Source organism: Falco rusticolus, chromosome 4, assembly GCF_015220075.1.
Source record: "Falco rusticolus isolate bFalRus1 chromosome 4, bFalRus1.pri, whole genome shotgun sequence".
NCBI classification, from domain to species: Eukaryota; Metazoa; Chordata; class Aves; order Falconiformes; family Falconidae; genus Falco; species Falco rusticolus.
In genome coordinates, this window is record NC_051190.1 from 80750598 (window position 1) to 80763511 (window position 12914).

A 12914-nucleotide genomic window follows, 5' to 3' on the forward strand; every position below is an offset into this window, starting at 1 on the left:
CCTTCCTTTGTGATTGAAGGAAGAGTCTCTTGTTTCTTTCATGATTTTACATGCTGTGATAAATTTGCTGAGCTTAACAATCATAGGAGATAATAATAATCTTAAGGTTTCTTGAGTTTTGGTTACATAGTGAAGCTTGAGTTCTGCAAGCGTAGTTTGTCTCTAGCAGAGAAGGAGTAGTGACCTTTAAAGAAACCAGCATACTAGCATACTCCATCTAGCATGGAACTATAACAGTGAAGGGTTGGTGGCAAGCTGTCTGATATTGCTAAGTAGCAACCAGGAAGCTAATGCTTTCACTGCTCTTACCTTTTGTTGATGAAATAAAGGAATTTGAAACTATGATGTGAATAGAAAAATGTGTAAGTTATATTTTTAAAATCAGCTCATGCACTAAATGAGAAATATGGAAAACTGATTTCCAGAGTAGTCTCTTCAAGAGAGGACAGCAGCTTAAGAAATGCATAGAAGCTTGCATTGCCATGTACTATACACGTTGAAGCTGTCCTACAGTTAAATAAAATGCTCTTTTAACTCAGTCTTTTGCCGGAACAAAAATTGAATGAATTGCAAAAATAAATATACCAGTGTAGCTTTAATTTTCACATAGACATAATCTGTTGCTACTTATGTTTTTGTAAAGAGCTTCATTCAGTGTGTATGTATCTCCTCCATTGACAAGATGTTGCTTTTTTTTTTTTTTGCCTTTTAGAAGTGCAATTATATCTGACAGGCAGTAAATCAAATGCGGAAAAATTATTAAATTAGGTGATTTGAAAGAAAATGTTAATGAGGCATTAGACTTAGCATTGAAAACATCAATACAGAGCTTTTGGATGCAACTTTAATATATATGGAGACTTAAATACCTAAAGACTCTTGTTGAAACCTGTTCTCAGTCTTTGCTTGTAGAAGGCTTTATTGTTGATTAATGTATTTATTTGGAGTACTTTGAACTAAAGAGAGAGAATACTGTTAACGAGCAGGCTGTGCACTCTGGAAGTTCAATTAAAAAACCCCTGTGTTTTGGTGCTTTTTTGTCTGTTTTTTTTTTTTTTTTTAAAGACTGTGGAACTCTTGGAATGCTTTTGTTCTTCTGGAAAATCTACCTTTGCCAGTAAAAGTTGTCATTTAACAATGATCTTTCTGTTTCCCTTTTTCTCCAGAGAACTAGTTGGTGTTTGTTGTCTTCTAGAATTTCTTCAGTTCTGTCTTACTTCTACTGATTTTTCTGTCCTCTGAAATGACAGTAAGTTACAGAAATGTTTAAAGCATTATCCTCCTTATCAAGAAAATATCAATTTATGCAGACCCTCTTTGAAAATGTGTGCTGAAACAATATCTGTGTTCTCTTTCTGTTTACCTGACTTGGAAAATACCGAAGTGTGCTCAAATTTCTCTTCGCAATCATAACGTAATAAAGCTAAAAATAATTCTTTTTAATTCAAAGCTAAACTACGGCTGAAATGTTTTTACAGATATTCTGAAAATAGATTTTCACACCCCAACAAACTCCAGATGTGATAGGATTCACAATAAAATGCTAGCAAGAAGACATTTAAGGATGAATTTAAGGACTGATCGTGAACTGGTATCCGAGCTAGAAGTTACCCTGTAGTATTCCTCCAATAGATTCCTGTAACAAATACATTGGAGTACAGTGGTTAACCCTAACTTATTTTAAGATAACAGTTGTTCTGTCTATATGGTGTGTTTTTCTGACAATGAGAGACAGGATTAGATGACATTGTCCTGCTCTTTTAAATTGCGGTAGCAAGGTTTGTTACTTTTTCTTTCTAAATATTGCTGGTAATAGTCTCTTAGCACCTCTTATATGTTTCCTTTGCAAACCCCTGGTGCCTTGTGGAGGTGTATAGCACAGCAGCAGGTTGTGGCCATGTCCTGAAGGACTGTTTTGTCTTGGTAATGCTTTGGAACTGTGGTGAGGACACACTCTTCTCAAGAGCAGCACTTGAAAGGGAAATGCATAGTGTATACCCTGTGGTTAGCTTATAGTCACTATGATGAATAGTCTAAGAAGGTGGTAAGTTGTAGACAAAAGCTTAATGCCAGAGGACCATGCCTATAGACAGGAGTAAGGGATCAGATCTTAGAAGGAGAACAAGTAGAAGAAGGATTTGCTATTGCTGTTGAGAACTTTTTTTTTTTAAAAAAAGACACTTTCCTTTCAATTGTTAAAACCATAGAGAATACAGCTGCTACTTCAATATCAGTATTTTGCATCTAAAACCTGGCTCTAGCTTTGCTTGCCCTTTCCCAAGCATGCTGGAGGACAGGGATGTTTGTTTTGAAACCCAACAATAATTTAGCTTCAACTTTAAAAACTGTTATCTTCCAGCTTCAGCTACTGTTATGTGGTTATGAGGTTACGTGCCATTTTTACCCACTTACTACAATGTCATCTCATCAGTCTCTTGATGTAGAAAAATCAAAGGTCAGGCTAGGTCTCTCTCTTCCTTGGTGTTCAATCATCTAGTTGATATGGATGTATTATTAGTTTGTTTTATGCAAGAAAAGTCGAAAACAAATGATGTAGTGTGTGTTCATTTGCGTTACAAGGAGTGAGGGGAAATGTGGAAGTATGTTTGGAAACCTCAGTGATGGGACACAACAACAACAAAAGAAACCAACAACAAACCCACCAACTCAGGGTAACAGAAACAGGTTCTCCTATGCCAAACTAACAAAAGCAGGGTAAAGTCTGCTGAAGCAAACGTCTTGGACTATGGCAGCAGAACTTGAAAGACTGGGCCTGCCTAACAACAGTCTGCAAGTCCTTGCTGAATGAATTTGTACAAAGCGCTGATGAAGACAAACAGTCTAGGCGTTGCTGGAAAGCTCCCATTCAGCTAGCAGCTGGCATGAGTGTTGTCAGTCCAAAGACGTAAGCAAATGACAAGTAACCGAATATATGGAAAAACAGAGATTACAATGAGCTGATTTCTCATTGGCACTTCTTTTCTTCTTCTTTAGATATTATAAACACGTTATTTAGGGTTGGTTGTGCTGGCCTCATAAATGCCAGTAAGTCACCACTGAAGCAGTGTGCAGATGAGAAGCTGCTGCTCGAGTGGGAGGACAGTCCTCCATGGGAGCCAGGCACTTTGCATCCCGAGGTATTCATAACTGTGCTCCCCAGGTAACTTCTGTGGGGCATGAGAAAAGCAAATCCTGTGAAAACGGGGTTGTTGCAAAGTGCTGATGGACTTTTCTTGCTCTGATTACAAAGAAAGCCATTTTAATGAAAACTAGAGGAAGGATTCCTGTCAACAGTAGGGCTGACAGAATACTTCAAAGTGTATTATCAAAGCAGAACAGTCTGTTTCTGTGTGTTTGGGTGTTTTTGGTGTGTTGTCATCTACCCACCCTTTACAGATTTTGTGTGTTCTGTTTCTTTGGGTAATGTAAATTATTAAATAACTAATACTGTAAATTAGAAGCAATGAAAAATGTTACAGAATTGCCTGGAGGAGCCTTCTACTGTAGACGAGGTCTCTCGGCAGTATAGATGGCTCTGGATTCTGCAGCACTTTGGATTTGGCTCCACATCCAGTGTGAAACATGGGACTGTTGGGTATAATGGTTAATTTTGCATTTTCATTCTAGAAACTGGAATCCAATATAAGTGGGACTTTAGCAGGCAAACTGTCTTCAAGCACCTCAAAGTTGTTCAAGATTTCGTGTTTGGTTCCAGCATCTTACCACCCTCCCCATCCCTATCAGACTTGCCTTGCACAGTCATTCTTTCTTTTCAGTTTGGTCAATGGTATAAATTCGGGTGGTACAAAGCAGACAAGTCCCATGCTGGCATTGTATTAAGCTGCTTGTGGGTTTCCTAGCTTCTTCTCCTAAATCAAGCGATTGGATTGGGCTACACTTGCCCACGTTATCTGTATCTGGTGTTTGACTTTCAATGAGAGTTTAAATCACGAAGCAGAATGTGGGAGTTTCTGCGCTCTAAACTCAAGTGGTCAGTCCAACTGAATGTGACAATTTTTCAACTTTTAGAAATGAAATGTTTGTGTTGTATGTGGGTGTTCTGTTTGTTTGGGTCTCTGGCTCCTCCCCCACTCCCAAATCACTGGAAGACTGGTCTCAAAGTGTTTTTCATATTATATTGTAGGTATGGCTAACTGAATAGGACTGAAAGACCGGTGTGTGTGTCTTTCTATGTATATATTTATAGCTAAATAATTACATGGTCAAAATGTTGCTTCTGCTTCCTGAAGAAGAGGATTGCAATGGTCAGCTGGTAGATGCATTTCTTCCATGTGCTTCAGATCCACCACAATCAATTCAAATTACTAGTCATCCAGGATTTATAGTGCTATTTTCTCTCCTTGCTTCCCCTTTCTGAATAATCATCAGTAGTCTTAAGTACCTCTAGGCATTTGCAAATCCCACTTGGTGTGATTATTTACTTTTTTGAAATTGTGTTGAAAATATAGCCCTTAGCATTTTTGTGTCTGTGAAGGATGGTAATGCTTTATCTTTAATGGAGGAATTTTGCACAGTTGGGGGAACCTGGACTGTCCCAGTAATACCCAGCATGAGGTCAAAAACCAACCAAACAAAAGTTCTGTTTACTGGGGCTCCTTTTAGTGCACTCAGCTGTGCTTGGGGCATGAGTCTTTTTCCCCATGTGATGGGAGGCACCTGCTTTTGCTGCCCAGTCATGCTGTGGAGGTGTTTATATTTCTCTGACTCTAAGGAGAAGTTCAAATTTCACAATAGTGGAGATGATGTAACTTCAGGCTGCTGCCAGAAGGCTCCTTTTGTGTGTCATCTTCCTTCCCCTTCTCTGTGTGGCTTGTTGTCTGAGCACTGAGTCAGCTGTGCTCTGGCTGTGGCTTGGGGCTCTCTGCTCCCAAGGGGTACCTTTCTTCTGCTCCTCCCTGCACTCCCACTGCTGATTGTCATATTTCCACCTAGCTGCACAGAGGTTACCAACAGTAGAAAGGAATTTGAGCGTACTTATTTGCACTGTCTCATTGACAGGATCCTCTGCCAGGCTCCTCTTCCACTTGGATGGGTGCTGGTGCTGCCACGCCCAGTCACTGCAACTTCCCTTTCTCCTTTTCAAGCTGTTTTTTTGACATGTCATGGCCTTATGGAGAACCCTGGATAGCCAGTGATAAATAAAGCAAAAATCCTAAATAAATAACAAAAAAACCCCACACCCAAGCCCCCCAAAAACATCCTCAGAGATAACGTAGTTTCCTGCTAATAACCCCAATGTTCCTGATAGATGCTTAGTGGTGCTCTGTTATGTGTTGTGTTATGTAGGGATTTTGATATCTGCATATTTTAGCAGTGTATGTATCCATGAATGCACATTGAATCAGCCCTTTCTTCTCAGAGTCAAAATACATGGTTCTTTAAAATGATATCTGCCAGCAGGGAGTATGCTAGGCAGTAAAAAGCTATACTGCAGGCGCTGAACTGGGTCTTGTTCAGCCTTTTGGTGTTTTCCAGTATGGCATTGAATCACACTTTTTTTTTTTTCTTTTTGCACAGTGAATACATTACACACCTTTGTAATAAGTAATGGCAGTTGCAGTGTTATTTTTTTAAAAGATTATAAGGTGGGTTGTGTGTAATTTGAAATAAAAATGTGTGTCTTCACAACCTGTGCTGTTCATGTACCTCACTTTGCCTTCACAATTTTTTGTTGATGATAAAAATTTAATTTTTGTTCAGTATTTTAGTACCTTGAAATCCAAGACATACTGGCGCTGTATAAAATGAGCCTGAAGTAGTATCCCATCCTCGTGTAACTTGTACCCCATTCTACAGAGACTGTAGACCACTTATATTTAAGTGATCAGCTTCCCATTGATTTTAGTGTTACACTCTGAGTAGGAATTAGATAGTGAAATAAAGACATTGGAATGATTGTGATATTAAGAAAATAAGCAAGTGACAGAAATAGTGAGCAGAGGAATGAAGACAAAGAAGGACGCATATGGATTAAATCCCTGCCTAGGATTAGTTTTCTTTCTCTCTACCATGGATTGGCTGTGTGTCTACATTTTTAGCAAAATAAATTGAAAATGTAGGGTGCTTTTTTTTTTTTTTGATTTTTTTCTTCCTGTTCTGGGTGTCTTGTCTTTTTTTTTTTTTTTTTCCTGATTTAGATTGCAAAGTTTTTCAGCTGCAGTATTGTACTGTTAGTGTTTATGCCAGGTAATACACCCTGGGGTCCTAATTTAGTTACAGATTCAAAATAGTACTGTAACAGTGTTTAATGATGATCACGATAGGTAGATACAAGTTCAGCACTATACATCTCAGATAAATTCTGGGAATGCTCTTCTCTTGTGGTGTGGGTGGTGTCAATGGGATTCCATTGTTCTGGCTAACCATAGGTACTTCTGTTTTGTTTTGTTTTCAGGCCTGCTTTTTACACTCTGCTTTTACCAAAGGAAAAATTGTACAGTCTTGGAGAATTACACTAAGGGGAAATTATCTGAGGTTGGTCTCATCTGAAGCATGCCTAGAGCATCTTGAATCCTGTAGACTGTGCTAATGTGTGGTTGAGACTATCATAAAGAGCTTCCCAGGTTAGACTTGTGATCTTCAAGCTGAGTGATGATCCAGAAGATTTAAATATCTCTAGGGTACAAGCACTGGAATAGTATAAAATTATTGCTGTAAGTGTGAGGACAAAAAACATATATGAAAAGAAGAAAAATACTTAGTGGCTGATTTTGGTGGTAGAGAACAGATAAGCAGTTAGGCATATAAACCTTTTATTGGAAATAAAACAGAAGCAGTAAACTTAAATTCCAAGGTATAAACCTATATAGCTTGTCAACAGGAATGGTACTGTAAAGAATAAAAAAATCAACAACCACCAAACTCTTCTACTGCAAGAACCCTGTTTTTCTATAGTGCTTGTTATGTGATAAAGGATTTTCTTTTCTCTGTGTGGTCCCATTTGATTATAATGCTAGGAGTGCCTGGCCACATTCCATATATAATTAATTGCAGCTTTGGTTTCAGGCTGCCTCTACCCCTTGCACTTGTTCAGATCTTTAGATAGCTTTCCACCATGCCAGCTGGTGAGTGAATGGAGCCTTTCACAGCAAGCCTAATAGGCATGAATGGTTGAGTCATTGTCCTTGTTGGCTCTCTAGTTAATCTAGTGACAAACAAGGTTGGAGCTGCTGCAGTTGACATTCTCTTTATTGTCTGTGTTTTCAGCGTAAACACTGTGTGTAAAGGGATTTAATCTTTTTGCTAGCCCATTTCTGTTTCTTGCTGGTTTTGGAAGGAAAGTATTCTTTATGAGGAGGTACCAGTAAACGCTGCTATGTGTTAGGTTCATTTGTTTACTCTTAGTTTCCAGCAAAACAGAGTTTAGTGCCTCAGGTTGTGCATTCAGGTTCTAAGTTTTACAATTTTTTTTATTCCTTCTGAGGTTCAATTCTCTCTGCTCACATAAATGATTTCTGCATTGCATGTGAAGTTAAGTTATACCAAGCTATTGCTTTGTTTCAGTTCTTGCCTGCTTAGAGGGATGTGTTTGGGAACTTTTTGTTTATGCAGTATACAAGCTTAAATAAAATGTATTTATTTGTTTTAAAAGGAGGCCTATTTTCTTATAGGGAAATGTAGATGTGAAAAAAGTTAATACCCTTTTTGATAGATGCAAAAAGTAGCAGGAAATGCATTCTAACTAGAAAATTCTATGATGATGGAGAATGTCCTTTCTATGAGTATTTTTCAAGTCTATATGTATAAAACATTTTTTTTTCTAAAATGCTTCTGCTATTCCTCTTATTAAATTCTAAAAGGTAAGCTAACTTTAGATAGCGTATAGTACAACATGTTGTCAGAAATGCAAATAAATTCAATATAGTGTTTGAAAACCAATAAATTGTTTGAAAGAGGAGCATGCGACAGCTTTTCATTTCCCTATTTTCTGGTTCTTCCAAAATCAAAGACGGAGAAGTGAGTCAAAAGGGCAAAAGCAACATCTGGTAAAGCTACTCACTGGCGATCTTGTCACTTATGGAGCCAGGATAAACAAAACCACGTTTCTGGCAGTTGCTTGTCTTGTATAATGAATTGTGTGTAGTACCAAGAAATAAAACTGGCTGACCACTTCCCAGTCTTCCTACAACAGGAAACTGTTCTGCGATGAGAAATACAGGCGCAGTAACCTCCTTCCACTTAATGCTAGTGTACTGGGGACTTCCCAGGTGAGCCCTTGGCTCGTGGTGGGCTTTAATGTCCCTGAGCTAATCGGTACCACCACCAGCATTGCTAGGGAATAATTTCACAGCTCTGCTCTCATTTATCCTGGAGGAGCGGTGGAGGATGGGGAGTGCCCTGGGTAGCAGCATGGTGGTGTCTGGTCTGCCAGAGAGGCAGGATGCCTTCCCGAGCCACTCAGAAATAGGACTTATGCTATTTGTATATTTGTGCTTTATTTTGGGCTGTCCTGCTCATCTGGCAATGGTGAAGTTTTGCAGAAGAATATATCCTGTTTAACACTGAAAAATGTTCTTTTGTACAGCAAAGAAAACAATATTATCTTCAATAACAGCTCTTGTACACCTTCTGCTTCCTTGTTTTCATCATAAAACATTCTTCTGGAATCTCCCTGGGCCTCTGCCCATATTTGCAGTTATAAACGAGCAATATGTGTGTTTCACGGTGCTTAACGGGCCCAATCCAAACTCGCATAAAGTGCAGAAAGTTGCAGGGGGTGGCTGGGGCAGGGGCTGTTGTAATTGTAATGCAGAGGACCTGGGGGCAAAACTCTCATTAATGCTAAAGGAGAAGTTTGCCTAACACTGCTAACTACGCTGAAAATCTTCCCCAAGAGATGCGGTTTAATAGTCATAATTTAATTTGATTTGTATTAGCTCTCTTTGCCTAATTAAAAATGTATATAAGAAAGCAGAAGGTGGGGAGAAAAGAACTGTTAAGCTCGTCAGTATTTGGGGCTCCCTGTGATGTTTCACCAGTACAGTAAGAGAAGTAAGAAAACAGCCCATACTTCTGTAATTCTGCCATGTCTTGGGATGCAGAGGTGATTGATGGATGGTTAATATGGACTTTCCTGTCTAATTAATCTGAACAATATGCTACTTGTTTGTAAGGGTAGTAAGAGAAGAAATCTATATGCAGCACAGGTATGAGGCTTGCTTTAATTACACTAAAAGCAAAAAAAAAATAAATAAAAATTCCCTACTTCTACACTTTCTTCATGGCTGCCTTTAAATTGAGGTATTTTCTTACGGTGATAACCCACAATGAAATCCTCTCTTGCTTGCTCACATTTTTCCTCTCTAGCATATAATTTTGTTTTGTAGTCTTACATATCTGAATAACCCCACAGACTTGGTTTATTAAAGCGAGTAAACACAGCTATATTGGACCAGTTCTTGAAGGCCTTTTTAGATCTTTCAAGTGTTTTGCATTGCTCTCTTGGAATTGAGAGACAGTTAAAATATTGTGTCTGATGATTCGTTATATGTTTGAGTTTGTTTTTTGGTGTGTGTGGGTTTGGTGGTGTGTTTTTTCCTTGCCTAGGATTTATTTGAAGTTTGATGTTCCAGAGTGGGAAAAAAAAAAAAAAAAAAAAAAAACAAACCACAAATGGGGGGGTCGGGGTGAGGAGGAATATTTGTTCACCGCTTCATTCTGTGTGCGTGAGCTTCCTTGAGAGTTATGCACATGATGTAGTCACTGTGCTTCAATCTTGCTGTGCAACACTGATATTATGCTGCCTGTTCCAGGAGTGTCTGTGGCTGAAGGTCACAGGCTAAATGTTATTTCATTTTGTATTGAGAATGTATAATTCAGAAGCTGACTAAAAGAAAAATCTGAAATCTAAAGTTGAATGATGCTCATAGAGATTGCATAAAGAGATGTTAAAATCTCATTGTATGAAAGAAGAAAAATGTTTGTTTTTAATTCTGCCTTTTCTGCAATAAATAGCTACTTGAGTAGGCATTACGTTCTGCACAGGAATTTCCTGCAGAGGGTTCACTGCAGATTTGTTAGTATTAAGGAATACCTTGGAAGGATTAGGGTAAGACTATTAGCAGACTAAGTCTCTAGAGGACATTCTTGATAACATGTGACTGGCTTCTGACTTTTGACCTTCCCCTTTAAAGTGTTGACATCAGAATAATTATCACGAGGCACTACAGAAAATCAAATGTTTAAATGATTGTCTCCAATTAAGAGAGTTTTAATGTGCAAATGAGATGTTACATATCAAGAAGTCCTTATTTGTGGTGGGGTTTTTTTGTGATAATGACATAAAGTGCTTTTCAAACCTGCTGAACTGTGTCTTGAGCCAAATAATAATTTTAACTGCACTGAAAGATTATTAATCAAAAAAGAATGACATGAAACAAAAAATTAACATTTCTGGATCTGACTACTCTCAGTCCTCTTCTGATTTCCCTATCTTGCCATCACCCTTTGATTCACACTAAAAAGGGGGGTCTAAAACATGGTTGCCTTGCCTTTGTGTTACAAGAGATCCTTTTTCCTTCATTGTCACTAACGATGCATCTACACTAGTGCTGGTGTAGTCTCCTCCGAGCACTTTACTGTCATTTTTGTGGCAATGAGCCCAAAAGGTTTACATGAGGTTTGGGGTAAAAGTCTGGCAGGCACCTGACATTCTCTTGCTTCTTTCACTCCTTGATCTGTTCCAGAGGTAGCAGCAGTGGAAATCATTTTAGAAGAAAGAAAATGCTGGTCACACTGCAACTAACCTTATAAATAGACCTTCAGAAGTGAATACAGAGCAATTCTGCATTTAGTATTCCCACTGCTGTTTTAAAAAGAACTAGTAAGTTTTTGCTGGACTTTGATCTTTTTCTTTGGTTTTGGTGGGGGGAAAAAATATATCACATTTGTTCTGCCTAAAGAGAAGATTTTTGTTCAATCCCCTTGCAAATGATCCCTGATCTCTGTTTGTATTTCTAAATCTTCCTTCCTTCCCAGCCCTGTCGGTTTGAGGGAGGAGCAAAATCACTATAGCAGCAGGCTGCTTCCCAGACGCGTCAAAGAAACCTGCCAAGTTTCATAGGTTTATTGTGTGTGGTGCTGAGATTCTCTTTTTGTGTTTGTCACGTAATCAGTTGAAAATAACAGTATTTGAACTAGGATTTCACACTCCCTTATTCTGTCCCTGGCAGGGCCACTGTGTTCCTCAGCCGTGTCAGTCTCATGCTTGTTCCTGGGAGGATGGAAAGGAAACAGTGGGGTAGGAGCCTTCTTAATTCGCTTCTGAAGACAAAGGTCTCATCATGCCTGTTATACCGGGGCACTGCTACAAATTGCAACAGCAACCCCCTGAGAGTGTTCGAATGGGGTTTTCTGGGGCTTTGTCCCATTTGTTTTCTCATTGGAAGGTCAGAAAGGCTCAGTCAAGTCAGTAACAGCAGGTCAGTCTCACCTACACTGCAAGACTGACCCTTTTCAAAAATCATGTCAGGGCCAGCATCCCTAGCAGAACAGCTATGACTTTTCAGCCAGCCAGTTCTGCTGGAAGAAGGGAAACCCTGTGATAGATGCTGCTCTCATAGGATGTGTTATTGCCACTGGGAAAACACTTCCACAGCTTTGGCATGTGCTTAATTCAATCTGTCTTAATTTCCTAGCTCTGGTTTGGTCTTGTTCTTTCAAATAGCATCTGGGAGATGCTGGGATGCCATACCTGGTCATGGGTTAGGTACTTTTCCAGGCTGAGGGCTGTGGGAAGGTGATTTCAGTGTTGAAACACCTGCCCTTTCGCACTGTGCATCTGTAAGGAGCACCCTTGGGTCTGATTTCTGTGGCATACCCGCAGGCATTCAGTCCTGCAGTGCAGACAAGTCCTGAGCCTCCAGCTGTGTTGGCTTCTTGTGGTAATGACAAGTCAAAAGGATGACCTAGCACCTTTTTCTCATAAGCGTGTTGTGCTTTGTTTTTGGGATGTCCACTGGAGAACATAAGTGGTGCTCCATGCCCATACACTGAGTTTTGATGTATATATGTGTTTTGATTACTTAATGTAAGTTACAGGCTACTCTATTGATTCTCTATCAAATGGCTGAGTTTAATGTCATCTGTGTTTGGAGCCAAAGCTGTCTCAGTTAAATGCTTAGAATTGCTTTTCAGAGGCATCCATTTATTTCTACTGACTGTAGAGGAAATGTAAATTCCTAGCTTAAGTTCTCTGAGTCACCCTGTTGATCTGCGTACTTTTGTGGTGCTGAAATGAGTCCTCTGAATCTAGCCTATATGCTAGATGGGCTTTTGTTGCGTTGCTCTTTTGTTACTTGCTGGTTTTCTCCCTTTTGCATGACAGCAACAAAGAAATTCTTAGTTCAGGCAATTCAATCAGTCATGAATAGAAACAGAGCAAATACCTAGGAAATCAGAATGGATCCCTGAAGGGCCTTGTGGCAATTTCTGTTCCAACTTCAAAAGGTGCCATTTACATAATGCAACATCTTCACTGGAATGAAAAAACCCCTGTGATTTAATGCAAGACTTTTTGTCTTTTATACCTTAAATTTAAATAATAGATGCATAAAAATTAAAATAAAAATACGCGGAAGAGTGATGTTTGGTTAATGAAGCTGAGAAACTGAAGCTTGTTTCTGATGCACAGCCTCAAAAGGAGTTTTCATTCTTATTTTAGCAAACAGTAAGAGGCAGGTTCATATTAGCTGATCTAATCCAGTCCAACTTTATATTATCTTAATCTCAGCTGCTCCCCATGCTCAGTTTCAATTTATGTATTACTGGGTTCCCTCTGGTCTCCTTTCCTGCTTCTCTCTAGCTGTTTAAGATTGTAGACTGCTCAGAAAGAGTCACTGTCATCTAAGACAAGCATGGACATGAAAGGTTAAGTCTCTGTTGATACTTTTTTT